This window comes from Cuculus canorus, chromosome 1 (assembly GCF_017976375.1).
Source record: "Cuculus canorus isolate bCucCan1 chromosome 1, bCucCan1.pri, whole genome shotgun sequence".
In the NCBI taxonomy this organism is placed as follows: Eukaryota; Metazoa; Chordata; class Aves; order Cuculiformes; family Cuculidae; genus Cuculus; species Cuculus canorus.
The window spans coordinates 137668176-137695688 of NC_071401.1; the positions used below are offsets into that span (position 1 = coordinate 137668176).

Consider the following 27513-nt stretch of genomic DNA (forward strand, 5'->3'; position numbering starts at 1 on the left):
GGCTGATATTGCTGAAGGCATAATTCTGGGAAGTTCTCTTTAGCTAATATGTCTTCTCCAGTAGCAGGTGACTGAGATGGCTCTCGTTGCTTCAACAAGGATCATACCAGACTGGAAATGCTGATTTAATATCTCCTGCTGAAATTTCACAAGAATAATATTGGTTACAAAGCTCATATAAAATATTGAAACCCCTAAATCTTGTGTCTGAACTGTGTGACATTTCCATTAAAAGGTTTACTAAATTTAGAGCTGATGTGATTTCTATGCAACCCTTATGCCTGGAGAGATTTGCACTTCACTATTCTGATGCAGGTTTGGAATATTTCTACTGATAAATATTTTAGAATCAAGAGTTTTATCATCTGTCTCTTTCCTTTTGCCTGTTAAGACAGAAATCACAACATATCAATAGTTTTTCATTAAAAGCAGTCAAACTTGCTCAGGTCCTTAGAATGTGAATTTGACCTGTTTATTTATATCCTCAGAGTTTTTTTCATGCTGCCTCAGCTGAGTTACGACTGAGTTTTCTGCCATTGCTAGCACATGTTACTACCCTCCCAGTTAGGGCAGACCGTGATATCTTTCCTACTTTCCTATATTGTCCTGAGGTTGTTTCTGCCCACCCTTCTCGCCAAAATACCCCAATGAATACAGCTATGAAGAAGGAAAAAAAAAATAAACCCAACCAAACCTGAAACCAAAACCAAAGGCATGGGCAGAAGAAGGTTCCAGTAGCTTCCTGTACACAAAAGCACAAAGGAAATAACTAAAGAACATATACTGTATGTGCAGCCTGCTGAGAATGCTATTTTTCAAATGTCCTCAGCCCACGATGGCCTATTTGCTGCTTTGAACTTATTTAATAACATTAAGCAAGAACACTTAACTATCTAAAAGAAGGATCAGTGGCATAAATCAGACATCATTTCACATATTTCAGGATCAAAGCTGTAAGGCAAAATGATTTGTGAGGACATTTGAACAGCTCTAATATATCACGGTTCCTTTTGAAGGATACTTAGGCATATTAGTTGCCCAAATGATGATTTCTTTGGTAGTTGTAGCCAAAAAGAAAAGAAAATTGAAACTTTTCATTCGTGAATTGGTTTCGTCTATAACCTTGATTTATATATAGCATCAAACAAAGCAGATGAAGAACACTGTGAATCTGAATTATCAAAATTAAAACCAGGAGAGTGAATTGATTTTTTGCAAACTATCAAGGCTAAGCAAAGTGACCAGCACAGAAATTGCATAATCAGTAGCCCATATGAGTTAATAGGATCTATATAATCAACGTTCCAGCTAACACTCCCATTTCATTCAAACTTGCTAAGACCTGTGGGGGTGGAGCATAGCCTACAATACTGTATGACATAAAGATAAGATAAGCACTAGCACTATTGGTCAATTTTAAAGCTTATTTGTCTTCATGAACATAACTGCTTGCCATGGTGCTTTGCCCAAGAAATGTCTCAGCTTAAAATTCTCTAGTGAGAAAGGCTGGACCAGATGATCTTTTGGGGACCTCCCAACCTGGGCTGTTCTGTAACTGTGAAAAACGGCAGTCGTAAAACCTCCCTACAAACTAACAGTTTTGACCAGAATCAAGGTTTTCAAGTGTGTAGGTGTTGGAGATGTACCCATAGAAAGGAAATTCCAACTTATTCTAACCCATTCCTCCCTGAGGCCACCCCAAAACACTCAAAAAATGGTCATGCCCTTCTTCGGACAGTTAATCTACAAAATACAAGTCAGACAGACTGCTTGTATCAGTTTCTGGAGCTGAACATGTGTTACCAACTTTCCTTGAAAATCCAAGATTATCTGTTATTCTCTCATCATGTTTCTGCACTGGTCTTCAGGCTTCAGAAAGAGCTAGTTACCAGGTTTTTTGAAAGGAGGAATAGCTAGGCTCACAGCTGAGGTACCACACTCAAGGTTTCCATTGCCATCAGTATCCCAATATTCCCAGGTTGCTTCAAACTCATCACCAGTTGGCTGCCTCATGCTAAATCAGTCCACATGATGAACATCCACTGTTCCTGAGAACAAAGATAAAGGCTATAGGAAAGGGCAATAGCACTGCTAAACCCAGGCACCAGAGCAGTCTTAGAAATCCGTGACCTCTAGTATGTGGAAGATGGGTTATCACTCAGTCTCAAATAAAAGCAACAAGGAGGAGGTAAGAAAACCAATGGAAAATTAATATTTTCGGAAAATGTGTTTAATGTTCAACAAATATAATAACATTTAATGCTTTGTAAAATCTGTTAAGCCAGAAAGTTATTTAAATTAGCAAGTCTAGATTCACAATTCTAATTCCCTGTGAAAAGGAATTCCATTTCATTGTAATAAAGTAATCCCCCTTCCTTCTCCCAAGACATGCATACATACACAACCTTACCATAAATAGCATTATTCAGTAATTACAGCAAAGAGGCAGGGTAAGGAATACCTATTCTTCCATGCTCTATATCCATTTGTATACAAAACCACTACATTCAGTTAAAACAGCTGAACATTTTTGCTAAAGAAAACTAAATACTCTTAGGTCTGACATTCTCAATAAACTAGTAGCAAGCTTCTGCAGAAAACATAGTTAATCAGAGCTTCTGTATTATCAATTTGAGAGTATTCTTACAGTTGCTTGCTCTATTTTTTCATGCTCCTCCTGTAAACTCTTTGACATTGAGGCCACATTTTTAGAACAATTATTAATCAATATGCACTGAAATCATAAGGAAGACTACTGTGAATTGTATGCAACTTGAATCAGGACCACACAGGCTTGTAATGTATTAGCCATTCATAAAAACACTTATGTATCCTTCTATGCATGCTTACAAGTACAGCCATGAAATCTGGACAACAGACCTGACAGGAAGTATTAATACAAAATACATCAGAAGAACAGGAGGTTGGTACAAACCCACAGTATCAATTTACAATCATCTGATAATTGCAGACATACACAACTATACCAATTTCATAACAAGCCCACTGGATCAGCACAAAGATCTCCCTAGTCCAAGCAGCATGCCTCGAACAGTGTTGGGTAGTGAACGGTCAGAGAGAACAAAGATACAGTATTACTCAATATACCTCCTACAAGCATGGAGGACTATCTGATATTGGAAATTCCTCAGCCACAGGTTACATTTCCATGCCTAATAGCATCCAATGGTTTCTGGCAAGAACATTTAATACTTACAGTATCTTGTAACAAAGGGTATGTCACAGTTTAGCTCTGACCAGGCTAATTTCAGCAGCTAAAACCGTACAGTTGGACTCTCAATTCCCTTTCCCCCACCCCAAGGAAAAGGAAAACAAGAGGAAAAAGACTTGTGGGTTGCAAACTAAAACTACAGCTTTAATGAAGTAATAATAAAAATGTTGAAAACAATTAGAAAGTAATAAAATATATACAAATATATGAGATTGTGCTCCCACCCCTCGATGACAATACGTCATCACAAATACGGTAAAGCAGACATGAGGGAATGTGTCTGCGGCTGGGAGGGAGCAGACTCAGGAACTGGATACAGGGATGGAAAAATCCAGGATCAGGAGCAACCAGACAGGTGAGGTCCTCACTGAACATTGGCCATCATAGAAGAGGGTGAGACCTTCATGGTCTCTCAGTTTTGTAATGTGTATGACATGTGTGGGATGGAATACTCTGTTGGTCTTTTTGGGGTTGCCTGCCCCTCCTTGCAGATGAGGCCCTTTCACCAGCTCGAGAGTCACCTTGGTTACTATAGGGATAAGATTGGACTTTCTGCATACCAGTGCCCCGTGTTATCACTTCTAGAGAGAAACTGTCTGAAAAACATGCAGTTTGCTTTCAGAAAATGAAGTGACTTAGGCGAGGCTGAGTTAGAGTTACAAAACTGATCCTACTTTAACTCAAACCACAACAGGGTACCACAGTAATATGAGAAAACCTTGCTCACCTAATAGTTCTACGTGTTTCTATATATAACACAAAGAAAATGACTCCTAAAGGAAATGAGGTATACAGAGAAACCTGATTTACATTTTTAATAAAACAAAAATACACCATTTTAGTAGTTGTTTAAATAGCAGCATTTGAAAAGGATTCACTTCCACAAATGCTATAGGATTGAACTCTGCCCTTTGCTAAGCATCATATCTGAAAAGGGCTTACAGTGGTAGAGATCTCAGCTGCATGTTTAAAATATGCCTGACATATGGGGAAACTTTCCACAGATTAAATGATACTGAAAATAATGACTAAACACTGAGTCAGAAAAAAGGAACAAGAAGATATAGGCACCCCCTCCATCCCTCCACTCAGCCACCCTAAGTAAGCTGATGTGTAAAAGAAAAGATAAATTGCACTATTCCATAGATTAGAAGAATTACAGAAAGGTCAGATATCTAGAAAGAGAAATGAAATGCTGAGAAAGAACTGAAAGAATGTTTAGATCTATGAGGGCAATTAATATTTTTTGTTACAATGACTCAGAAATGTAGGAAACTTAATTCTATCTGGAAATACAACTCTTTGGATTCAAGTAAAATACTGAAAGCCTCATAAGTTAGGTTTCGTTTCTTTTTTTAATGGGATTGGATTGGAAGACAGACTCTGACACTCTGCTACCTAATACCACAGCACATGAGCAGTGTCAGTTGGAAAGAATGTCTGGGAAGTAAAGTCCGTCAGAAAAGCATCTCTGTTTGAGAAACCAAATTATCCCATATGTAATGCTAATTGTTATGAATCAGGGCTCAGTGTAAAAAAAAGGTGGCCGAATCAGTCCTGAAAGCAATAAAGTGATATGATGTTCCAAGAACGAAATGGTAGCACTACTGAAAGCAATGGTATTTTTGTGTAGCTTCTAAAGGACATATTTTTTGACAGATTTTATAAGGTAGACATAGTAACAAAAAGGAAAGCACAAGAATTTTGGTATCTGAATACGATAACCACAGTAAATTAATTTGTTAGTGCTAACAATACAAACCTGGAGAGGGAGTTAGGCAAACATATCAGAAAATGTCCGAATCTTTGTAAATGCAGACAAAACTCAAAAATATTCTCAGCTGAAAAAAAAATTAAGAAATTTTAAGATCCCACCTTCAGTGGCCTGACGCCCAAGACTGAGGCTATGCTTGCACGGAGCCTTGAGCACCCCTGAGCCCCAGGCACCCATGGGGATGTGGCCTTGCCTTTGCAGTCAGTGCCACGGCAAAGTGGTGAGCGAGAGAAATAAGAGACTTACTAGATTGCTCAAAACAACAGTGGAGAAAGATGCTGTAGAGTACCATCAGGAAAGTGAGAAGACTGCAGAACCAGGAGAGGAGGATTTCTGACATCTGGAGCAGGGAAGATGATTAATTTGAGAAGGTAACCGGGGGGCTGTTACAGGGCAAATGGAGAATATGAGAAACTTGAACTGATAGTCTGGAAGAGCAAGATGAAGAGAGTATGAGCATCCACTGCATAGTGGAGACCAGAACCAATTTAGTGGGAAAAAAGGCACTTAGGCAAGAAGACCATTAACAGAATAGAAAGGCCATTAATTGACCAGTGGAAATAGGCAAGCAGGGACAACAGCTTAGGAAAAGCTTGCCTTCCCTAGCACTCTAACATTTCTCACTCTCTCCAAGGTGATGGGAGGGCAACAACTTGCAACTATATGCTTATAGGCAGAAAGGGGCAGAAATCAGTGCAGCTGGATGTGAGGTTCTCACAAGAACCACAACAAGAAGTTACTATGACGGACAGGGTGACATTTCTGTTTTTTCCCTACACACATATATAAATATTATTGAGGTTGCAAAGTAAAGAACTGAAAGACAGAACTGCGGGATTTAAGTTGACTGTGCAATCTTAATTCAGTTGTCTTGTGCATATGTATCATGATAGTCTATAAATATATCATACCAGTCTTTTTTTGTATAAAATGTCACCCGCAGAATAAATTCTGCTTGCTTAACAAACAGTCATTTCATATTTTGTTTATTTTCAGCATTTGTTGTAAAAGCCTGCCTTATTTACGCTACATTATTCTGACTCTTCTCTGAGAAAGCAACCCCTTTTTGGCTTTTCTGCAGTTTCCCATCAACAGAATTGTTATGCTATATCAAATACAGCAGTCTACCAACACGCATATCCAAAGGAGGACTAAATTAAGGCTGCACAAGTTACCTTAATTAGGCCACACTCCGTTCTCCTGCCTCCCCTAATTTCTCAGTACTTGTGCTTTCAGTCTTACTCGTGCAATCAGAATTGCCTTTTGTGGTTGATACCTGAACATCACTGCAATGCACCGAAGTCATGCCTTCTTTAGTTACTGTAAATTTCATTTAGGAGAAAAAATGTATTAAGCAATGAGAAATGTACATTATATCCTCCCAATCTACACATAATAGAACAAGTATCATGACTATCCAATGGCATAATAGTCTTCAGAGCACATACCTATAAAGAACTGAAAAAGAAGCACTGTGTTTGAGAGTTTAATGGTATAAACAGATTAGATGGAGAGTAAACTCAAGAACCTCCCACACTCCCTGCATGCTCCGAAATCCCCCAGAGCAGGTCACTGGCAGAACCAGGTCCCTGCAATCCCAACCGAGTGCCACCTCCCTGGGACTGTGCAGACTCCCTTTGAATTGCAGAATGAAACAAAACTAACATGTGAGGCTTTTGTGGAAAAATCAGGAATACAAATCAAAGTCTCCTTTATTTTAATGTATTAGTGGTACTAAAAATCACTTTCCATTCTGATGTACTGATATTAAACTTATCATTTTATCATTAAGATTATTGTTTTCCCTACACATTTGCAATAGCATCCATCATTATAGTATTGGAGAGCTTTCAACATCTTCATTTCAGTTAAATGAATTGCATAAATTCTCATCTTTCCAGAGAAGGCAAGAGGCACAGAGGATAAGAGGTTCTTAGCAGGGCTTCTGTAAAGTTAAAGATGTATAAAGATCTGTAGAGTTAAAAGATGCACAGACTTCGCCTAAATCTGATTCATTATCTGCAGTAAAAATCTTTACCAGCAAAGAGGAGTATGTAACTTTGGCTGGTTTTATGGATTTTAATTGATTTTTAATCTGCTGATGGTAGATTGTAAATAACTGCTCAAAGCACACACAAGTGCAAGTCAATAGGAAGTTTTATTAGTTTGCTTTCAGAGAATTATAGCAGTGATCGAAGGGCTCTGAAGCACGCAGAGGCCCACGACCTGAATGGTTTCTCTTCTCCTCAGAGGCTGTTTGAACACCACCTCCATAAGAGTCCAATTCAGCCAGAATTTACATTTGACTTCCGCACCACAGAAGCCTAGGATGTTTGCAAAGAAAGTGCTAACATTAAGTGCTATACATTTTTTTTGTAGAATAGGGCCCTAATTCATTGGCAAGACAGCCAGTAAAAGCTCTTGTATACAGCACACCTTGTCTATAAGTCATTTCACAGAGTTCCAGAAAAGGTTTGGAAACAAATCATCTTTTTTTTTTTTTTTTCTTTTCCTGTAGCAAAAGGGAAGGAAAGGGTTGTGCATGTGAAAATTTACTTTTTCCACTTCTTTTCATGCCTTTAAATGGTCTACTGTTTATAGTTTTATATAGGCACTCTCTGCAAATGTTCCAAATAACATATTCACATTTTTCTTCACATCAATTGTCTTGCTGACTTTCAGCTTGCACTGTCTGTATACAATGGAAAATTAGGACCCCCGAAATATTCTTCTCAGCTGGCACCCAAACCTTCTCCCTTTCCACATCCCCCTAACTTCATTCTGCTATTTGAGAAGTGGACAACAAATAAATCAAGTTTAAAACAGTTAAGCCAAGAAATGTCTTATTTTTACTGAATCCAGGCTACTAAAGCAGAAGAAAATGACTCCTTCAAAACCAGCACGGGCAACACCTTTGCTTCTGCCCCTCCTCCCCAGCAATGCATCCAGTGATAAACTGCTCACAGCAACACATCTATGCAACACCAACACCCTTGATGTTTTGGAGAAATCCTGAGAATAGTTATCTCATTATACACTCTTAGTTTTACAGCTTGGCACTAGCTATTTATGTGACTCATCCAGAACTGGAAAGTAAGAGAACAGTATACAGCAGTATACAGCAGAGCTGCAGTAGAACACACTGTCAGTTCCACCAGCCGGAGGCACTGAGGAGATTGCTTCAGTATCTTGCCTATAATTTGAACTGTCCAGAAAAGTATTTGCATACTTAAGAAGACAAAAAGAAAAAAAAAAAAAACCCAAAAAACAAACGCAACTTAAAAAAATCAAAAACATAGCCAAAAATAATAGTCAATTTTCTTAGATAACCAAAAAGTTGGTGAGGAGCATGGCACCACCACCTTCTGTTCATCTGCTCATATAAAGAAAAGGAGGGGAAGTTCTTCTCTTAAATTTAAAACACAGAAGCTCAACACAGGAGAATGAAAGGAAATAGCAAAATACATTCATGAAAACCACATGCATATGAAACTCAGGACCTTTCTTTTAGAGGACTTTGGCAATTACAAAACACATCCAGAAATCATTCACTTCACTGTCAATCCTTTAAATAGTCAACTCTACCCAATTCATGGATGCTATGCATTATCATATCTGTGGATTAACTGTGTAGTAGTGCAAAGATGGCTGAAGTTATGCAGTAGTGCTTATACCACTCACATAATCAGTGATAGAGTAAGTATCTCATTACACATCCCTTGATGTAGTGGAAGATGACATATTTTATCACACATTACAAAGGCATGGGATTCTTCTACACAAAAAGGAAATCATACCATCTAAGAAAAAGCACTAAATGGAAAAACAGAAGCTATTGAGATTAGAATATTAACCATTTTACCTTCTTTATCAAGACAAATGCATTACCTAATGATATAGAAAGACAGCATCTTGGTTTTGTGCCTAATTTGAGAAGAAAATATTTAACATAAAGAATATTTATGAAGATACATCTGGCCAAATTTCCATGAGTTTATCATGAGGGTCTTAGCATACTTCTAATGTGAACTGCAAAGAGAAACACCAGTGACGTCCTCACGTGCTTAGATTTGCCCTGTAGTACTTCTGGAGAATGTCTTTTTACTTGGTCATTGTTAATAGGTCTTTCACACAAAATTGAACCCACAGACTGCTCATTAAAGTATTTACTTGGGCAATTATCTTACACAGAATGATCAGTCAAGAAGTGTTATTTCTGACTTGTGAGTGGTTAGCAAATATTCAAGAGAAGAACACCACATGCAATGCCAACTGAGATATCTTCCAGGGAAATGCTGATTGTGCCAAAGTCCTCAACACTTTTAGGGATGGTTGCAGTTGTAAGGATCACCAGACAGCTGCCAAAACCCTCCCAGACAGCAAGTTCTTTGACCACTCATAAGAAAACCAAACTCTTGGGACAAAATAACATCCCAATGACATTCTGCATTATTTGACTGTCTCAGGCTAATTTTTTGGATGGATTAATATACACAAAGATGTGCTTCAGCAAGACAATTATTGTCTGTTCTGTTTTGACTACAAAATAAATGGTTAAATCCACTAGTCACTGGCTCATAAAACAATTTGTTGAAATAATGAATTCAAATATACTAATAGGATACAGAGGTACACCATTAATTGTTTAATCCATAGCTGCATAATACTGTGCTGAATTATTTTCCCCCCTTTTACCCCTGCTAGGAACTGACACAAGTACAATAATTAAAATAAATTTCAACACAACCATTTGGAAAATTGCCAATGTTTTCAAGAACTTATAATTTTCTTCCTCCCCTCTTTCCCCAAGATAAAATACAGTTTTGACATCTTGGTGAAAAACAGTTGCAAACTGTTACTTACAATTTAGGAAAAAAATCACTGTTTTAATCATGACCTTTCATCTGTCCTTGATTTGGAGGGAAAGGATGGGGGAAATTGGCCACTTACAGAAATAATCCTACTGGGCTTTCGTCTCACTGATTGACAGCCTCATGTGGCTAAACACATTCACAATTATATATAAAAACTACCCCTCAGAATGGCAGAACTTATCCTCCATCAAGTAAGATGTGCTTGGAGCAAGCATAGCTTTTAGTGGAGATGGTGAAAAAGACCGTTGAAATATGTGACAGATATCAATTCTTCTGTATTGTCCATCTCCAGCCATGCTTGACAAAAGAATACTTCCAATTATTATTTATGTAATGCCAAGAATAGCTAAATACTGGCCATATCATTATTACAAAAATGAAAAACACATTAATAAAAGCTAGTGCTGATAGTATGGTAATAATACATGCCAATAGGCTCTCTTCAGTTTAAGATTATATCTGAATATGGGCTATTTGAAGAAAAGTACAGCTACACTATTAGCTGCAGTGTCCTTACAGATGACAGATCACTTTGTGTTTGATGTTTAAGACTGTACAAAAACAATGCTTTGTTGGTATTTGTCTGATCTCACAAGGAACCAGTTCAATGAGTAAAACAGCAGAATATGCTTCACTGTTTCCCAAAGTCACTCTTCTGCCAACTTAACTTTCCAGCTGGTCTTGTGGTATGGCAGAAGAGCCTGGTGTTGGGTGAAAGGGAGCTACGGAAGCGTGTAGCCAGGGAAGAAGGCCCATGGAGCAGGGCTGCACCTTTCTTCCAGCAGCCTCCAGCAGTAGGTGTCTATAAGTGTATCACTGAACCACATGTCATAAAGGGACTTTGAATGACCTCTTACTCTGCTGCTAAAGCCTTCTGCAGCCTCTCCCCATGCCTTAAGTTCTCCTGGGGCAAAATAGGTGCATTGAACCACACAACCTTTCTAAAAGGCTCTGAGACTATTGAAACAACTAATCAGAATGCAAATAAAGCCCACCCAGGAAATGGCCAACCAGCTCCCTACTGTAGATGTTTCTATCACACACCACTCTGCAAGAAGCAGGGAGTGGATGCGTTGCAGAGGACAGCTTCTAAGCTGTGAAGGTGATTCGTGAATCAAGGAAAGGAGGAGACAGGAAAATATTTCAGACTCCTTCTCTAGACGCTTATTTCCAAAACTGAAATTCAAAATCAGAGCAATTTGACAGAAAATGCTGTGTAATCATCACACAAGCCCCAGTCACTTTGGAGGGGGGAAGACCCACTCTCTCTTTCCCCTTTGGTGGACCCCTTAAGCACTTCTGCTTCTGTACTTGAACCACACCCAAGTCACGAGTTGAGAGGACGCACAGGAGCTTCTCATATGTGTGCAAGCACACGTACCATCACAGGCTCTTCAAATGGGCTTTGTCTATCAGGCAATGCATTACTAATAACATTCCTACAAACACTTCTTTTCAGACAGCCAATATAAGGTATGAGTTTTACTGTATTGAAGCAGGCTCAGAAGTTTCACAAGCCTTCTGAGAAAAGGGTAGGGGTTTCCCCTCTCCCTCCTGCCGGCACACCACCTCCCAAAAGCAGAGGCATTGAGCCGAGCAATTTGGAACAGGACCCATGGCAGCAGATCGGCCCAGGCAGAAACAACGCTTGTCTGTCTAGGTAAGTTCCCTGCCAGCCTTCCCGCTAAAATTAGAAAACGGGCGACAGTACCTTGGCGCCTGTCACTTGCTGGAGACAAATCTTTAGCTCTTTCTGCAGCCAAGCGGTGGCATTTTGATTTCTGCTTGCCAGCTCCAAGTCACGGCACTACCTTGCTATCAGCCGGGCTCTTCAGCGGCAAGACCTCTGCCTAGTATCGGGTGCATGCTCTGCCCTCTACCTCGGCGCCATCTTCCTCCCCAAAGAGCAGAAACAGAAGAAAGCCAGGAGAGGGACAGTACATCTTGAAACAAGTAAACTTTCTAGAGGGGGACAACATTTTTCACTCACCACAGATTACAACTCCAACCTGGCTATGTCAAGAAGTAAATTCGGCTTGAACACAGGCATGCTCATAATTCACGCAGTTATATCAATATCACTTTTTGATTAAAAGATCTTAACCTCTTTCACATAGATCACAAACACTAAGCATCACAATATTCCTCTGACAGAGCAATGAATTATTGTGCCCACTTTTATTAAAAGTATTTAAGTTGATCTATTACCTATGTAAGTTACAGATATATCCTCCTGTCACAATCTCAAACACATTGATCCTCACAAATCTTCTCTGAAGGAGAGAAATGCTATTTTCTCCATTTTGGGTAATTGGAAACTCCGGCATAGACAGACTACGTCCAGATGTATATGATCTAAAAACCCACCTAATCCCTGGGCCTCCACTTTCAACTGGCTAGGCATTTCTAAAGGCTTAGAGACATCCAGTAAGAAAACACTAAGTTAGGGATTAGGTAGAATTTAGGTCTAAATTTGGGTTGGACACTGCCCTTAACGCACTTGAGTATCTTTCCTGCCGTACCTCCTTGCAGCCAAAGCATGCCATGGGGCTCTTGGCTAGAAACCGAGGCAGCAGCCAAGCATCACAAGGGACAAACCTACATGGGCTCAGTTGTACAATCAGGGCTTCAGGATGTCAAGTAAAAGCAGTAACCCTTCCCTTGGCCATAATTGAAACAGAAAATAAACAAATAACCATGATAGGAATAATAATGATAACAAATTTTCATTGAAATAAATTGCCCATCCTCTCAATTAAAGGCTTGATACAGAGATGTTACTTCTTCAAGGAAAAAAAAAATGTTTTTCTCCTTTAGTTCCTTCATCTTCCTCATAATCAACTATTCTGTGATCATTACAGAGGTTTACACTGTAGAAACAATGCTGAGATGGAGAAACATAGAAGCTAAATTTTTTATTTAATCATTGAAAGTTAAAAATCTCTTGGTTAAAAAAATTACGCCTCTGCTTTTTTTTTCAGATATATATGATTTGAGCACTTAATATTTGGCTATGTCTGCACATACATTATAAAGTCGCCACACTGTTGTGGTTATTATTGACAAACCTCTTCAAAGAATTGTGTTTTCTGTCACTGTGAAATGCAGCATATTTACACAAAACAGAAAATAAGAAGATGGTCCTCACCCTACTGTTTTAAGTCCACACTTTATCAAACTATCATTAGATTGTTATTGTACTATAAAAGGTTGGAAAACAAAATACTGCTCTCAAAATTATACAAAACCCATGGGGGTTTTTATATATATTCAGGTCTCATTTACCCTTATATTTGACACAAATGAAAATAAAACAGCATTTTAAGCTCCTGGAAATGACAATATCATGTTATCTAGATAAGTAACACAAAGCTATTATTGAAATTCTGATAGCATTTGCTTTACTAGTAAAGGAAAATTACCTGTAATGCATAGTTTAAATAATTACTTTTAAACAAAAGCTTCTTTTCTCCACCACTTATTTATCTTCTGAGACCAGCTCAGCAGGGCTATGTATTTTATTAAAATTGCCTTCAGACTGCTAATGGCGGGGTGTGTGTTAGCACAGCAGAAAGGATGGCCATTTGACTCCTGTCAAACGGGGACTCCTGTCCCTAATATTGAGAGTTCATCCAGATACTGAAGAGACAGAAGTCTGCTGTGCCTGTGAGTATGTCAGCAACACCTGGCTTCCTAATGGTAACTGGCAACAGCATTTCAAAATGATAGGTCAGACTTGAAGTGGAAATCTTATAATTCTGCATACAACAACAGCAGCAGCAATAATAGCCAATTCTGAAATCCCTTTTACTGACATTTCACTTGATATCAAGTCTCCCAATGGGAAATTATTTTGTAAGGTCTTGCCTCATATTTCTCTGTTCTCTTTCTCCCATGTTTAACTTTGGATGTTCCCTATGCCATATCAGGAAACGGTATAACAACTGTCAGCTACTCTGTGGTGAGTTTATGTGGCAGATAACCAACACAAATCATCCAGATAACTTTCCGGTAGATCTTGTTTCCTCTCAGAGGAAGCCACAGTCAAAATGCACTTTGATCCACAAAGCGTAGGCACTGAAACTTGAAGTCCTCCTTCCAGAGAACCCATGGAGCAAACACACACCTGCACCCATCGCTGCTGCTACAAGCCCTAGGCATGGATCTTACCTACGCCACAGGAACAATGGGTCCAGTTTGGTTTGGTCACTCATTTCCATGGCCACCAAGCCTTCCATGTGAAAGGCATGTGCATCTACATTTTCACATCCTTACATTAAGCAAATTCATTTGCTTGATTAAATCATTCAGTGCTTCTAGATGCTTACTTGTTCACATGGTTAAATTAATCTGTTTAACATCTTTTTCTTTAAAGTGATTAAAATTCTAGAAATGAGAAGTCATAGGTTTTCATATGAGCAAACACCACTAATTCTACTTACAGTTCAGAAATGAATTTGGTAAATAAGATAGTCTCTTTCCTTCATCGAACAGGTACCCTACTGGAAGCAGAAAAGGAGACAAAAACTTCCTGGAGTTTCATAAATAATTACGATATTGACCAAAGAGAGAAGGCAGGATTTGTCCTCTGCCTTGACCCTGTATTTCAGTGAAACTTAACAGCTCCAGAGAGCTGACATTTGCTGGAATTTTAACTTACTTTGAAGTGACACTTATGGAAAACCATGAAAAATGTTCACTAGCTGATTTTCACAGGTTTTGAGGTGCCCACACACCACGTCAGCTTCAGAAGGACACTTACTCGTCACCCCTGAAAAACAGCCCAGATGCACACTGCTTCTATGTAAGCTGAAACTATACCTCCCAGTAGAAAGCAACATTACTAAAGACACAGAGAAAGCAGGAAAGACAGATAAAGCTCATCTCCTTCTTTCCTAAATAAAGAGCATTACTATTCTCAGAAAAAAAAAAAAAAAAAAAAAAAGAACAAGAAATCAACACCCACACATAAGCATAAAAGCCAAAGAAAGGCAACATTTTTAAGAAAACCTGCCCCTCAGCTAGCCCAGCAACACCAGGGCTGGTTAGATCCTGCAGACCAGAACTGGAAACAGCAACAGGACTTCCTCATGGGAAGCATAAATGAAATACTTGAGCTTTTAACTCCTGATTCACTTATTCCCATTATCCAATTTTCAGAAAGAAAACTATGCACCTAGCACAAAGTGTACCCATATGCAGAACATACATAAAAAGCAACTTGTTCATGGGAGGAATTACTTATCTTCAGAGGCTATTTAGCGATGCCTTTTAACTGCGGGATTTTGTTGTTTGTTGTTTGGTTTTTTTTTTTTTAAAAAGTGTTTCTAAGTAACAAAATCATCCGCAAAAAAATGACCAGGAGCACTCTGACTTAAATTTAAGACATAAAAAAATCCAGCCACGTACACATAAAATTTGCTCTCACTCCTAAAAGGAAATCGGAAACAAGTGTGTAAACCACCAGATTAGAATTTCAGATTGTAGGTATTATTAGGTTTACAACATGTCTCCAAGACTGTAGTGCCACCTTCTCAGCTGCCCTGGCAACGCTGCACTTAGGAAGAGCTCACCTTCGATCAGTCATCTACTCTGCTGTTTCCTAGAGCCCCATGATTTTCATTGCTTATAATGTTTAGGCAAGAGATCACCAGCCATCCTACCTAATGTGATTCCCAAACCTATCAAGATTACTTAAGAGAAAAAAAGTCTGTTCTTGGTTGCACTGAAACTTTGTTTTAAAATAAAAAGGCAAACCAATATCTTCTGCTTGTCAGAACAGGACGTGAAAGGACATTTCATGCACTTTTTCTGGTGCACTCAGCTTTTTTAGTTATCATTTCCCATTTGGCCCCATTCTTATGGGTACAACAGTGAAGGATGCGCATGAATTTAACTTGTGTCATCTAGGAATGGTCATCCATGTGATTCTCAGCTATCTGAGCCACAGCTTGATGTAAAATGAAAGAATAAGAACCTTATCTTCCATCTCTTCAGTGCTATAAAATCATCCTAATTCCTTCTTAGGCAGCAGTTCTTGCAGTTGAAATCCACAAAGACAAAACAGTAATCACCCTTGCACATAAACTCTCCTTTAAAAATCACAATACAATTTAGGCTTGTTCTTTTGACATAAATATGATATTCTTTAGACCTGGTGGGTCTACTGATCAATCACATAGAGGTATCTACTCACAAGCCACTATTACAAACAAGCCTTAGTCACAAATTTTCACAAAAACTAGCACAAGCCAAATCAAAACTAAAGCCATCCATGCAAACAAAAGATTTAGATCTTAAAGTTCAGGATGACACAGAAAACAAATGCTGTGGAAGAACAGGAGTTTCCTCCCTCTCACAGTCACACTCAGAAATGCATGCAAATACTCTGAGCTTGCAATTTACCAATTTAGCAGTTGGTTTCATTTTGAGACCTTTTTGGAGGGGAAGTAATACAGTAACAGCAATTCCTCCCAACCCACTTCCCACTGTCACCACACAAACAGACTCAGATTCTCAGGTTGACCAAAATCATATCTGCAACAGAAAACAGGATTATAATGAGAATTTGCCTGAGAACATTTATATTATTTACCAAACTAGAAGCAAAATCTGAGGAAAGCGTACAACCTCAGATGAACTCCTTTTCATTGTTTCATAGAGCTACAATTTCCAGCCTACAACTGGTGTCCAAATTGCAGACTACAGATTTAATGTGCTTTACCACATCTTCATGTGGTTGAGTCACCATCCCTGGAGGTATTTAAAAGACAGGTGGATAAGATGCTCAGGGGCATGGTTTAGTGATTGATAGGAATGGTTGGACTCAATGATCCTGGAAGTCTTTTCCAACCTAGTGATTCTGTGATTCTGTGATTCACGGAGGATGTTTCCCAAACTCTACCAATACCTACTTTTTCTCATCAAAATCATATAGGGGGAAAAGTCATAAAAATTTATACCTTATTTGGGAAGAGGTGAAGTAATTTATTTCTCATGACTTTAAGACAACCTATTCAGAAAAAATACCAACATATCCCCTCTTTCAATCTCTGACTGCTTTTCAGTTTCATCAGTACGACAAGTTCTGCCACATGGCTCAAATTCTTTATAGCTTAATCTTCCTACTGTCTTCTTTTTAATGCAATGTTTAATTAAACTGCAGGGATAAACAAAGGTATATATACCTACATTTGTGTATATGTGAACATGCTGTACTTGACAGTTGTCTTCTCCACGCTTTCCATTTCACTTGTTACCACTTTAACTGCAAAGTCTTCGTAGCAGGATCCATGTCTTTATACCTTACTTGCATTTATAGTCCACATTTGATCACAGTTTATAGTAACAGAATGTTTATATGCTAAGGAGGTACAAGAAGAAATCGCTCACTATTCCTACTGTGCAGAAGGGCACATCTATGAAAATCAAAAGGAGCATGTGAAAAGATAAGTTTACAAACACTTGTGAGTTGCATGTATCCTAATCAAAGCACTGGAAACAGAGACTGAGCCTGATGAATTGTCTGAAGTTGCCATACTTCAAATGTCCTAGCAGACAACTAAACTGTAACTGAGCTTTAATACTAATCATATGATCCAGCACACACAGGGAGACAGCCTGTTGCATTACACTGGTTTGCTCCGAGATGATGTAACTTTACAGCAGAAACCAGATGACAATATTGGGTTTTGAAAAATTCAAGAAACCAAGAAAGAACTCACCAACTAAAATAAAATAACCAAACAGCAAATAAACAACTAAACCAAGAGGATATATTCTTCCATACCAAACAACACATCCCTAATCTTCTTCATGTACAGCTTGTTAGAGGTGTATTTGTGACATACACAGTGAAAACACAAGTCTTTCATTCCCAGAAAAAATTTACAACTAAAAAAATAATAATTTATTTTTACAATGCTATTATTTAGCTTGCATTGATGAGTTTTCTCATAAGTGCTAGGGACCAAATTATTTCAAATTAGAAAACTACTTATTCTTTTATCAGCCACAAATGTCTGTTGACCTCTGAGTTTGAGCCAAACTTGCTCTATGTGCCTGCAAACTCTCACTCACAGGAGTTACATTTTTCTCATATATGTGTTGCTAGAACTGTCTTCCAAAAAGCAGTCCAGTGCCGCTACACTGAGAGATATGTGAACGAGTAAGGGAGGCACTCGCTGCCCCACAGAGCTTAGTATCCCTATGTCAGACAAAGCATGACAGGTGGACCAAGCAGGGAATTTGCAATACTCATTTTGGTGTTACTATATCTTCTGGAACTCTGAATATTAAAATCTAAATGTATTCTTACACACTTGTAGGAAGGCAAGGAAATTCAAGGGTTCTTGCTCCGAATCATTATGAAAAAAAAGGCAGAGACGTAGAAATACATCAGTTATTCCTTGTTTGGGTAAGTTCTGTCTTCTAAGACAGCGTCACAGGGCCAAGTGCTGCAGTCTCATTCAGGCACGTCATGCGTATCAGTATCTTTGCCTCAGTAAGAACCCAAGAAAGGCTGCAGGACAATTTCTAAAATTGACTGGATCAGTAGCTACACCTGTTATTAAGAATACTTGACCTAAGCAATTAAACAACTACTTGCAGTTGTTCATACCCCGCCAATATTTTGCCATTTTGGCTGATTTATCTATGATGCATGACTGCCTCAGGTGAGCATTTTGGAAACAGTACAACTCTTTCAAAGAAAAAGGTTAAGGCATATTACACTTAAAATCCTTTGCACTCTTCCTCTGAAAAAAACTCCAGTGCTTCAAGCTTTGGAGGAAGGTTTGAAACCTGGCAGCCTGGCTGTGGCTTTTGTCCCTGAGAAAACTGTCTTTGGGAAACTGCATTTCTCTAACAATGAACACTTGGCTTTCCAAAGTCATTGTGCTTTCTGCACAGTTCCTATAGGAAAGCAAGTGTTACATTTTGACTATAGTGTATTTCACCTCCACCCCCTTTAAAAACCATGTAGAGCAGGAAATGAGACTGAAGTAACCAAATGAGTCTTCATAGAGAACTAGTGAAGTTACAGATGCCACACAAGTACCTTTGTAAAAGATTTCTTGAAATAACAGTAACATTAGCCCAGCTGTCCACACAACACAGTTTTCACCCTTGAACCAGGCAACTTTGTCCAAGTAGTTCACGGGTGCTGCCACCTACTAGACTATCTCAATTGTTTCCCAGCCTTTACTGCACTTCTCCTCAAGCTGCCCTCCCATGGTAGAGAAGCAGTTCTGCCCCACCACAGGTGAGGACCCAGCAAAGAGAAGCATCTGCCCATGGTTACACAGAAAGGCTGCAAAGGAACAGGGAACTCAGCCTGACTGTGCAGGTCCTGAGCCAGCATCGTCTCCCAGAGCTGAGCTAACCAATTGCCAATTTACATCAGCACTTCCAGAAATGCCTTGCCAGCAAGTAAGAAAACACACCTCTTACCTTCCAAGTCTCCCAGCTTAAATTCTCAGCTACTCTTCTTTTTATTTTCTTCAGCTTCCAACACTAAAGAGAAGAAAAAAATATATATATCAAAGGAAGAGCCATGACTATCTCATTCAAAACCTTTTTCATATTCACTATAATGTTTTATTCTGAGCAAAAATCACAAGGAAATAAGTGGTGTTTCTCCATTCATTTTTTCACAGAACTCAGTTTAGGCCCTTAGCAAAACTTTCCCTAAAATGCGAGAGCCTGAACCTGAGTGCAAGACCTGCGGCAGGAGGAGGAGAGGGGGGATCTTCTTAAAGGAAAAGTAAACTAAGAGAAGCAATGGGTATTACAGAAAAGATAGGGATTCGGATTCCAGTACAGCAAGGTTCTTATTCACAGAACTGTAGGAATACGTGTAACTTTAATTAGAATTCTCTACTCAGACAGGTGCAAACTCACACAGGAACTCTCAGGGTCTGCAGAAGAGAAAAAAAGGAGAGAGAGGAGCAAGTGAGAAACAGAGCCATGGTCAGCTGAAATTGATAGAAAGGCTGACTTTGGATCATACCAAAAGCAGCAGAATAAAAATAAATAAATAAATAAAAGTAGCAGCATAAACAGGAAGAATAAATGAGAAAGCAGATTACTAATTCCAAGAAATATTATTAGTGCAATTTAAGAATAGCTGGGGAATTGCAAGGGGAGGGGTATATTCTGCTCTTCGTGCTTATAAACCCTGGCTTGTTCCATCAAAATCAATGAAGTAGTTTTAGCTTTATATCAGAGTAACCAAGAACAAAATCAAATTAAGGAATACACAATAACTGGAGAAAACGCAAGCATTATTGAGCGTTCCAACACTGGGAGGCACTCAGATACTATAGTGCTGAAGGCCATGTTAGTAGATTGATTAAATGATTGATCCATCAGTAGGAGATTTATCCAATATAGGGAGGAAACAGAGAGCTCTAAGTCAAGACTACTAATCAGCTATTATTTATATTTTCTGCATGGTATAAACATACAAAGGAGATGCTTTAGAGAATTTGCTGTAATAATAATTATTACCAATTATTTCCCACTCTTGAGATTAGCTCTTTCACATTTCTTCAACATTTTAAAGGTGTTTTGTAAAAGTATTCTGAAAATAGTTTTTATAACAAAATCTCAGTATGTTCTCATTTAGATCATCTCTCCTTTGAGTCTTACAAACTGATACCAAATGCTACAAAAACTAAACCCGGAGACATTTATACTAGGAGGCACGCGTTATTTTTCTTGGATAAAAAACTGAGACTTTTTCTACACTTCATTGCCAGGCTTATCATGAGTTTTGTATATGACATTGTGAAAGTAGCAGTTCCTTTTCAACAGTTGCATGCTCCCACAAACACAGACTACTTTCTTTCAGACACCTACTTTCACTAATGCATTGCCATTCCTTATGTCATGTACACACTGTTTCTGTTCTAAAACCCACAAAACTTAATAAAAAATAAAGCTCTGACTTGAGTTAATATTTCTTATCTTTCATTTACTTCGTATTTCCTTCTAAAATTACAGTGATTATCACATTGTATCTAAGTTCTTACCACTGGGATTTCAAATGACTTGAACATTATCTGGTTTTGTTACAAATAAAAAAATTATTCCATCTACTTTCCCTTTCATTTCCATGTTTTGCCTGCAAAATCCACCCATTTCCAATGTTACCTTCAACAGAGCTACCCACATTTTGTGAAATCTCTGTCACCCACATATGCACACATTTTTTTCACTTCTTATTAGCTGGCCTACAGGCACAGAGAAGAGAAGGCTACTACTTGTAACCCAGGGAAAACTATTTAACCTCAACTTGTAGAGATTTATGCTTAAATAAGTGAAACAAGAGGTTCTATCTAGTTCCTGCTCCCATAGGTAGTTTTTGATGAATAATTGCAAGTTCAGCTCCTGGATTCCAACTAGTAATCAGGTAATTTAATGAAAAACACTGTTTTAATTTTTTTCTTTTTATTAAATTTACAAAAAGATAAAATAATTTTACAAATCCTTTTTAAGGGACAATATGGATTTCCCTTCAGAGAAGGTGATATCCTTGGCTACATAATTTTCTCACAGGATCTATCCAGATTTTTCAAAATGTAAGGCAACTTCAACCAGAACAAGAGGGAATCTTTCCTACAGTGCTGTGGAGCAGTAAGTGGAAAGCTACACTTCCTCTTACGGAAGGTGAATTTGTGTTTCATATGCAAGCATTAATAACAGTACTGGGTCAAACACAGCATGACACGCTAAACACTAACTTAGCATTCTTCTATTAGTTTGTATATCACTGAGAAGCAGAAAGACACGGGTCCTATTGCAAGGTCTAATGATCACAAGTGTCATTATCATTATACTTCAACTTATTTTTAAATACAGTTTCAGAAAGAAACATTTTTCTAGCATTTCCCTGGGAGCTATATACATTTTGATTCCCAACACTTGGCTGCAGTGGGATGAGAAAGGTATGATCCAAAACACTGTGAGAGGGAAACTTCACAAGGTTCCACCTGGATGTTTATTTGAGCCTGTTTGCTCAACTTTACTCATATATAGGCTTTTTACTATAATCTGATAAATTTAATACAGGTTAGTAAATAGGTCACCAGTGCATGTACTTATTGTCAAAAATTAGAGCTCAGTGTCTTGGGTGTAACAGCATTTGTACTTGAGAGTTATCATCTGCTGCATAGAGGAAATGGAGCAGAAAACTTTTAAGTTACAATTTCCCTTTTATTCCATCACCCCAAAATAAATAAATTAAGACATTCTGAAAGGCTTACAGTAAGACCCATGCAAAAATTTCACCACAAAATGTAAAAATCTCTCATGCTTCATTACAAATCTGAAAAACAAGAGAGTTTCTCAGCAAACAACTTTCACACAGTGATTAAGAGTGTTAAAACAGAAACTAAAGAAAAGCTCTGAGACTGAGAAAGAACTATGGTTTAAAGAAGAAATTATTTCAAGTAGAGCATTTTCATGTTTTGGCCAAAGCCAGAGAAAATTAATATTTTCAGAAACTGAAAGCCATCAAAATGGGCAAGAACTCTTGCAACCCCCAAAAAAAGAAAGTAATTTACATACTCTCTTGGACATCCACAAATTTACATTTAATAGCAATATATCTTTATTTTCACGTGTAAATAACTTGTCTCAATAGTTGAAAAAAAAATAATAATTTAAGAGAATTTCAGGGGTTCTGGAAATCTTTCTGAACAAGGCTAGAATTTATTATTCATTAGAAGAGAAACAACACTGAAAAAGCCACCTAATTAACCATCCTCAAAAACAGCATCCAGTTTTCTGGATCAATTTTTGTGGTTAGTGAGACTTTATGCTGAAAGTAGTCCCATCATTTCAGCAACGTCCCTCTCAGACAGTTCTGGGATTCTCATTTTTCTGTTTTCCAGATCCTAACTAGTGACCTCTCAAAGGCAGGGGCCGTCTTCATACAACTTGTCCATGAAGTACCTGCTGCAGTGGGTTTTCCTGTTCCTACCTGCAGTTTCTGGGTACTGGTATCTGAGATGCTACAGTAGAACACATTAACATCTCTCAAGCTTTCATCCCTTTCCTCAGCACTGACAATACACATTTAAGCAAAGAAAGAACAAAGCTGGACACTAAGAATCATAGAATCATCACAGTTGGAAAAAACCCTTAAGGATAACGGTTGCATTCAATGCTCTCACACTGCTAAGTTCACCACTAAACCACGTCCCTAAGCACCACATCTAAACATCTTTTAAATATCTCCAAGGATGGAGACTCAACCACTTCCCTGGGCAGCCTGTTCCAATGCTTAATAACCCTTTTGGTGAAGAAAAATTAACTTGAACCTACAAAACACTAGAAGAGCAGCTTGAGAGGAATAAACCACTCTGTTTATCTCAGCAAGGTGTTAACACTCAGGGGTTTAAACTATTTCAAGGCTGACATATGAAAAAAAAAAATAACAGGTTATACAAAGCACTATCTGACTTTTCCACTCTGATGTAGTAGGCACGTGGCATTTGAAAGATAAGCTGTTTAGCTCTGTACTATCTAACAAGAAACCAGCCTCACAGAGCCTAATGCAGTACAACAACTGCCCAAATGAGACAGGGATGAATTCAAATGGCTCAGATTTCAAAAATAACATCCCACTTGGACCACTTGCATGAGTGGAGCTGATTTTGTAGGCAACCTCAGGAGGGTCTTTACACCCTTTTCTACCCTCCTCTGCTCTCATCATAGCACTCATACAGAAAATTTCTTAAATCAGATATAGCAGAATTACTAATAATCCATTTGCACTCTGGGTGAGCTTGGCTAATGAATTCAAATGAAAGCAGAAGCAATCCACAGACTGACAGATTTTTAAATATCCTCATATTTTCTAGTAATGGTGTAATTGTAATTAATGTTTACTTTGTTGTGTATTTTATTGTTGAGTCTTTAAATTCCTCTGGGATCCCTTTGGGATATACAGCACCATATAAATGTAAGTTGTTATTATCAAATAGCAATCACTGGCCATTTAAATTATGCAATAGCTACCTGATTATCCTTAACCAAGTTAAAGATCTAATAAAAAATGATTATATATAATCTAAATTAAAGATTTTTTTCTGTAGTTCAGAGAACGTAAGGTTCTTTACATTGAGTATGCAACTGTCCTGCAACACTTGGAGCGTGATCCTGCAGTACTGAAATCAGTTAGGGTTTTGATCTTCCTTTCAATAGAGAGGTGATAAGATGCTTAGCAAACAGTTAAATATCTTGACAATGCTACCCTTCTGAAGCAGGAAGAGTAACATTTATTTTGTTTCCCAAAATCTTTTGATATTCATCCTTGTCTCTAGTATTGATCCTGAAGCATCTATAATGGTCATTTTGGCTGTATCACTAGTTATATATACACTGGATATTTGAGAAATTCTTTCAACGTAGCATAAATATCTCTGAGCTTAAACTAAGGCACTTAACCTGGTGGTGGTGCTGCCAATTGGGCACAGTGTAGAACACGAAGAATGAAACTGGCCCTTCTTCCCTACCTCCTCAGAAGTCAGAAGTCCCTACCTCCTCCTCTTCTGTCATACATCCACAGGGACACTGACTTCAAAATATTTACCCTTAGTCTTGCACATGAAATAATGCATGCGAGCATGACAGATACTTCCAGGACGCAATAAACTCTGGAAACACTGCTGTCAGATATACTTCAAACCCCCCAAATCACACTATCAGCGATAAGGTATGGTGACATTTTACACACAAACTTTTGTAGATTATTTACTAGGCTTTGAACTATTAGAAATCACATCTTCAAGCTTTGAATCCACTGGGGAAAGAACCAATTTAGCTGAAAGTCTAACATACAAAAAAATGACTCTGGGACTTAAGGTTAGAGAAAATCTTGCTTTTTCTCTCTCCTAATAAATACCAGGAGACCGGGGGATGGGGTGCAGGTGAAAACATGTCTTTTCTGGCTGACCTTTGCCAAGTCATTTCCCTTGCTTCAGGTTTCTCATATGTGGAACAGGGCTAATGGCATTAACCTCGTTACTGATGAATAGCATTGTAGATGGGTCTACATTGTATTTCAATAATAATAGATCATCTTGTGGACCTTTTCGTATCAATAAAAAAAAAATTCACTCCAGAGTCAATGACCTGTTGGCAAGTGATGACTAACCCAGCTTAAATTCAGCTGCACAGGTTAAGAACACAGTCAGCTCAGGATCCCTCTGGCAGAGATGGACAGACTACCCTACAGGTCATAAAGGCATAATGGGGGCTGAAACATCTTTTGCTGAAAAGCATCTCTGTGTGCTGAGTATAAAGGCAGGCTCAGGTGATGATCTTCAACATCTAGCGACCTCACAAGTGCCTAATGTTAGTTACAATGAACCTGGAGCCAGAATCTTGATTTTAATCAGTTCTGGATTCTTCTGAAATTTTCTTTAAAAAAAAACCAAAACAAAACAAATCTAGGGTTTGATCTGAACTTGCCTCCTTTTCTTGCTTTCCTCCAAAAATACTGTTTATTTAATTTGAGAAATTACAGTGGGTTGATTTTTTGGTGAAAAAGCTACTAAAACCCACTACCTTCAGAAAACAGCTTCAACAATTTGGCCCTGCCAAAACTATCAATATTTTCATTCAAAGCTAATATTTCATAGAATGGTTTCAGTTGCAATAGACCTTAAAGATCATGCAGTTCAACGCTCCTGCCATGGGCAGGGACACCTTCCACTAGATTAGGTTTCTCAAAGTTTCAACTAATGTAGCCTTGAACACCTCCAGGGCCAGGGCTTCTACAACTTCTCTGGGCAACCTGTATCAGTACTTCACCACCCCCACGGGAAAACATTTCTTCCTAATAGCTGATCTAAATCTCCCCTCTTTCAACATAAAACCATTACCCCTTATCCTATCACTACACTCCCTGATAAAGAGCCCCTCCCCAGCTTTTCTGTAGGACCCAATTCAAAACAAAAATGTTCAACTTTCACATAAAAACTGTTCATTTTTATTTTAAATGAAAATAACTGAAGTGAGGAGAGATTACATATTTTTGAGAAATGAATGTTAATTCTCTAAGATGCAGGCTAAGATCACACTAGTTGAAGATGCGTCTCTCCAGCGATGCAAATAATAACGATGATATGCCATAGACCTTTCACACACACTTAATGACTTCAGTGGCACTCAACCAATGTCCAGCAGCTGACAATAAGGGACCAGCCGCCGCTGAAACTGGGGCTCCCTTGTAGAAACCTCTGTATACATACAAAGCAAGACAGTCCTCACGATACAGTTTGTAATTTGAAAGGACAGCATAACCAAAAGATGAGAATTAGAGATTATTATTAAAGGTAGCATAAGAGTCTGGTGCAAAATGACAAGGAAATCTGCAGAAAAATAAGGCATGGATTTCTTCAGTTCTGATCTCCAAACTAATGCTTCCTTTCTTAAGGTGATTTCTTGCAGTCAGGATGGAAGTAAAAAATAAATAAATTAAGAATACCAGTATCGTTTAAGTGCAATACTCATGCACTAAAACTCCACCTATATTAGCTAACTTTGATTTTAAAGCATTACCCACTGATCTTTGCTGCTTCATGGAGCGTGCGGTCAGTAGGATTCTTCAGCTGCAGAAAGTGGTGGATGATTATATTTGTGTGCATGCACAGCCTTTCCCTGAAGCAGAAGTCCTCCATCTGCATTGAGACTGAGCCACCACAAAGTGCCATGTTTTACCTGACACGTCTCTCTATAACATGTCAGATGAGCATGAGGTGCTATCTATCAGTCAAGCCACAATACACCCTGACACACCAGTTAGTTGGAAGGAGTTGGAAGGCTAAGTCAGGGATGATGTCTTGAGGTGGGAAAAGGATCTGGGAGGTGCAGGGAGGAAAGAAGATGAGGACGGGGTGGTACAAGATCCATATTGTTGTTTCACTGGAAGGACACAGCATGTCATAGCGAATTACTGTTAATTTGCACCAGCAGTACAGTTAGATTGAGACCAGCAAGCGACGATGACAAATAGCACTTGCAGGATCACATAATGAGGGGGCAAGGCTGCTTCACTGGAGCCGCTTCACTCAATTAGTGTACAAGGCTTTTAATGCTGCTATGCACAACCAAAGCAATTTTGATTACTTAGAGTTAAGTCTCCATTTAGAATGAGGCAGAAGCTGAAACATTTTTTTTTCTTTTAATATAATTTATCTACAGAGCATTTGAATAGTAATAACCTATCTGAAAGCTAAGAAATATTAGCCTCTGTTTGTGCCTGTGTAATGCTGAAATATACTTTTTAAAATAAGTTCAAATAGTGTCTTTTCTAGCAAATAAACCCCAAAAACCCAGAGCATGCAATCAGCACTATGACAAAAGTAAGGGCCAAATTTTGCTTATTCACTGTAATTTAACTCTGAAACTTTGGAATGGGATTTTGGTAGAACAGCAAGAGTTTCATGACAGCACACTCCGAGCAGCAGTGTGATTTGCTGATGTCCTCTTGTGCTAGGTTTACAATTGATGATTTGATGGATGCCAAAGACCAAAACTGCATTAGCTCCTGAGTAGTATATAAAATTGTATTAGTTCTTTGTTTAATGCTGTTTTGGGATGGTTGATATTTAGGAAGTGTG

General features: G+C 38.4%; 1 protein-coding gene across 8 annotated transcripts in view; it reads right to left on the bottom strand.

Moving 5' to 3' along the window:
- SOX5 (SRY-box transcription factor 5) overlaps positions 1-27513 on the bottom strand; it is a 651718-nt gene that overhangs the window by 437241 nt on the left and 186964 nt on the right. For all 8 annotated transcript variants that reach the window (XM_054078778.1, XM_054078736.1, XM_054078763.1 and 5 more), the window contains one exon: positions 19331-19393. The gene's annotated coding sequence lies outside the window, so the exon portion shown is untranslated. The remainder of the gene's footprint in view (positions 1-19330; positions 19394-27513) is intronic.